The 4511-nt window shown below is 47.2% G+C and overlaps 1 pseudogene; it reads right to left on the bottom strand.

Annotated features, from left to right (window-relative positions):
- Positions 1-421: 421 nt before the first annotated feature.
- Positions 422-4202, bottom strand: LOC130707555 (uncharacterized; annotated as a pseudogene).
- Between the last annotated feature and the right edge of the window lie 309 nt (positions 4203-4511).

Genomic DNA, 4511 nt, shown 5'->3' with positions numbered 1-4511 from the left:
TCTGCTTAATATAGTTACTTTTATGAGCCTTCTGATTAGCAGAGCATGCTATACAGGTACATGCATGCTAGAATTTTACCATGAGACTTATAGTTCTCATCTCAAACTAGTGACTTGCCTGTTACCCATATTTATATATATTTCATTTCCATTATAAAACACTTAAGACCTTTCTAGTGGTACATTTTAATCAACATATTACATAAGAAAGAATCTTGATTTTTAAAATGAACCTTTTTAGTACTGTAACATGATGGGTTTAATTGAACAGCTGGAACATAATATGGTAACTACATTGTACTGTTTAATTCACAGCTGTAGGAAAATGTTTGATTTTTAAAATATAACCAAGATGAGACTGTAGAGTTATGAGCAGTAAAATATTAGAAAACAGTGAATGAATAAATAAGATGCTTTTCCTTCAGTGGCCATTCATTATTTTGCTTTTAGAAACCTGGAAGAAATTGTCTTCTTTGAGTTTCAAATGTTCTGGTAAATCTAGTCCTTTCTTCGCTTCCTCAGTATCACCTTGAATTGCTGAAATAAGTGGCTCTAAAGAATCAAAGTTCTTTTCTGGTCTGAGGTAGCCGACGGTGGCCACGTTGAGAATTTCCCCATAGAAGTCCTCTTTGAAAGTATGCATGATATGAGTTTCCATGGACTTTTTTGTATTCTTGTAGTATGGGTTCCATCCTATGCTCACCACCATCTTATGGACGTCTCCACTTCCAACACTGGCCCAACCATAACATATGCCAGTGGATACATCAGCTGGAAGATTATCTACTACTTGTTCAGGAAAGTTAGCTGTAGGGATGCCCGGCTGCTTGGGGCCGCGATCGAAGCTCCGCACCACCTGGCCGCAGCAGAAGTACGGCAGGTGCCTCATGACGCCGTCCACTCGGGGTGCGGGCTGCGGTCCAGTCCGCGCGTCCCGCGGAGCCGCCGTCGAGGCAGTGCCCGGACCCCCCGGACCAGCTGGGGGACACGGGCGGGAGCTCCGCAGGCCGGCCGGCCGGGCGAGCGCACGGGCGTACCACGGGCCGAGCGGCGCGGAGGACACGCCACGGCGAGACGCTCACGCCGCGGACCGAACATAAGGTGCCGGGCGACTCAGACGCTGCGTCTGGGCTCCGGAACGCCGGCGACTGCGGAAGGGCGGCTGTGGGCCGGGAGCGGAGCGGGGGCGGGCCGGCTTGGGAGGGCCCCCCAGCCCACCGAGCGCCGCGGGCCTACGCACTCTGCCCAGGCCGGGCCGATGCTTAGGTTTTAATTACACGACACATCTTGGCCTGCTGCAAAGTAAGAACTAGGAAGAGAGTGTGTGATCCATCTTTAAAACTCACCAGCTAACATCCTGAAGAAACAGAAAGGTAGCTAAGCATTCCCAACCAGTCACCACGAATGAACAGTTACCTGAATGAGTATGTGGCGGGCACATTCTGGATCATAATGCAGCAGAGGATCTCATTCATTTCACTGCAAAGCTTACTGTAACGAAAACCGAGACCCTGCTTTCTGACCAGCCTGTTGCTACAACATGAATACTTCACTTTCTTCGTTTTCAACTGGAGGTGCGAAACAATGTTTTGAGAGCATTTTACACCTTCAATAAAAAGAAGGCAACAAGAAAATGTGCTGAGGGGTTCTTCTCTAGTCCAGGAAACCTAAATAAAAGTCTCAAACCAAACACCACTGACACAGTTGCAGCACTTAGAAAAGTCGGTAGCATTTGTCTAGTAATAATCTAGACTCCACAGACTGCTCTCTTAGGGACATAGGTTCCTTTCCTTTCTTCTTACATTCATATCCGATTTTTGTGATCATTGTTAAACATTTAACTGGATTGATTCAACTGACTGGCTATATTTTGACAGCTCAAAGTACCAAGTTATTTAATTAACTCATTTTCAATTAACATAGTTGCTGCTAACCTGGTGTAAATTAAGTCTCCTCAGACTCTAGAAAAAGAGAGGAAGGAGGCCAATGGGACTGAGATTTCTATTGCATATCCCCTTCTGTCAGAAGTTTCCAGTTCAGGTCAGACCCATAAAAGAATGTCTTTTTTGTGGTTAAGTGTTAACTGGCAGCCAGGTGCTAAGATAGCGCTGAATCAGCCCAGAAGAGAGGGAGTAAAAGGAAGAAGAAAGTTTGGTTTATAGGCTGAAGTGAGCAAAGGAAACAGAGCCTGGCGAGAGTTATATATTGCTCCAGGCGGGCACAGGTGGATGGAACTGCAGGCCAGGTCAGAAAAAGAGAAAGATTTATGTTCTGTGCAAACAAAAGGCCAGAAGAAAAATCACCAATCCGGTTGGGCAGCTCTGAAGTGAAGGAAACAGCTGTTCATACAGTGAGGGAATGGTCAGGTAAGACGAGCTGGAAATAGTCATCAGAAGGCCATCTGCTGACCTGGGAAGGCATGCCCTCGAGGCACGGAACAAATCCTGTCCTCCAGGAGGCCACGCGGATGGGCCAGTCCTGGCCAGGCCAGGAAACAATGCCAGGATGAGGCATTAAAGTTACATGAGCCTCATGTAAGAAGTTGCCTGGCGAGTTTACTTCCGAATGTGAAGTCGAGTGGAAACACAATGTTTTCTTCTTTGAGAACTTGGCAAACCCACACCACCGGGCCTCTCTGTAAAGCAAGAATGCGGAGAGGTAGTTCATCAAATGCCAGTGCCCCATTACCCATCATCTTCTCCGGAGGCTGCTCCTCCACCCCTCCTGGCCGCTGGTGGGGGTAGCCGTTAGCTTGGGGCAGCTGCTGGCTTGGGGATAGTGCCACAGCACCTCAAGAACTTGTGGCCTAAGTGAGGAGAGTGGATGGGAGGTGGCCTTTGACCATGGAAGGCAGCCTGCTGGGCAACAGGATGGGCAAGCCAGAAGGGGCACAGAAAGGCAGGGGGAAATGAGAGCAGGAACTGGCAATGACCTTGCATTAATGGGCAGCATACCCCACTGAAATAAAGGCTGGCATGAGTGGGGCTTTGCTCTAAGGAAGCCGGCAGCAGCTGGGTCCTACCAATACTAATGAGCGTCATTATATCCCTTGTACAAATGAGCCAAATTTCAGACAAAAGGTGGGAGAGAGAAAAGATTTATATCATAACACAAAATACAAAATGTATGACCAAATGTCATGAAAGAACCAACTGATAATTGGTGGGACAGCAAAGGCAATCAGAAGAAAGCACTGCCTGTCCAAAGTACTAAGATTAATAAGAGTGAGTGTTGTGGCATTATTAGTGCCCAAAATACGAAGCTGAAGTCAAATCCCTTGACCACTCTCCCTTCTCTCTCCCCTACCCCATACTTCAATATCTATGTCCTCATGGTGTTATAATTTACACACACATACAATACATATTCATATACATAGAAAGAGTGAAAGTAGTAACACTTGTTGAATCCTTATTATATGCCAAACACTCTTCTATATCCCTTACAGGTATTAACTCATTCAGTCTTCACAACATGCCTAAGAGGTAGAAACTGTTTCTATCCCCATTTCACAGATAAGAAAATGAAGCACAGAGAGCATATGCCAGATAACACAGCTGGTAAGTATCTGAGCTGAGATCTGAACCAGGCATTCTGGGTCCTGAGTTAGCATCTTCATTTGAGATCCTGAAATCTCAGACCAGGGACTTTGGTGATAAGTGGTTAATTATCTGTGCTGAGCTCCTCACATCCAGCCCTCTCCAGACTCCAGTCCTCACACCTTCTGCTCTCTGAGGTGCTATTCCCTCATCTCTGTCCATTCAGATCCTTCTTTTTCTTCATGTCGCAGCTCAAGACCCAGGAGGTTACCCAGCTATGTGCCAAACCATTTTCTCTTCCTCCTCAGCCGACAGTGAGATTACATTTCCCGATCTCTTTCATTTAAGGGTGGCCACGTAACAGGCTTTAACAAGTGGAATGTCAGCAGAGTGACACGTGCCACTTCCAGGCCTAGCTTATGAAACTCTGCATGTGGAACCCTCCTTCTAGTTTGAGGCAGATAAGCATGGAGGCCTGGAGAGCCACATGCTGAAGCCAGTGATGCCATCTGATAGATGGTCCTGATCCCTAATCCCTACTTAGAGGAGGGCCACCCACTAATCAGGAACTCCCGCGTGGGTCCTCATGTAAGTGGGAAATAGACTTCCAACCATCATGTCGGAATCATCGTTAACCAGGAGTTTGTTTACTGTAACAGCCATCATCACTCTAACTAACATGAATTTTGATGGATCCACCTCTACACTAGGTTCTGTGTTTGTACGCTGGTTCCTGACCTTAAAGAATCCACAGAAAAGGGCTTCCCTGGTGGCACAGTGGTTAACAATCCACCTGTCAATGCAGGGGACACGGGTTCAAGCCCTGGTCCGGGAAGATCCCACATGGTGCGGAGCAACTAAGCCCGTGCGCCACAACTACTGAGCCTGTGAGCCACAACTACTGAAGCCCACGCACCTAGAGCCCGTGCTCCGCAATAAAACAAGCCACCGCAATGAGAAGCCCACGCACCG

Source organism: Balaenoptera acutorostrata, chromosome 3, assembly GCF_949987535.1.
Source record: "Balaenoptera acutorostrata chromosome 3, mBalAcu1.1, whole genome shotgun sequence".
Lineage (NCBI taxonomy): Eukaryota > Metazoa > Chordata > Mammalia > Artiodactyla > Balaenopteridae > Balaenoptera > Balaenoptera acutorostrata.
The sequence above is the reverse complement of the archived record's forward strand: the minus strand, read 5'-3'. Positions and strand labels throughout refer to the sequence as shown.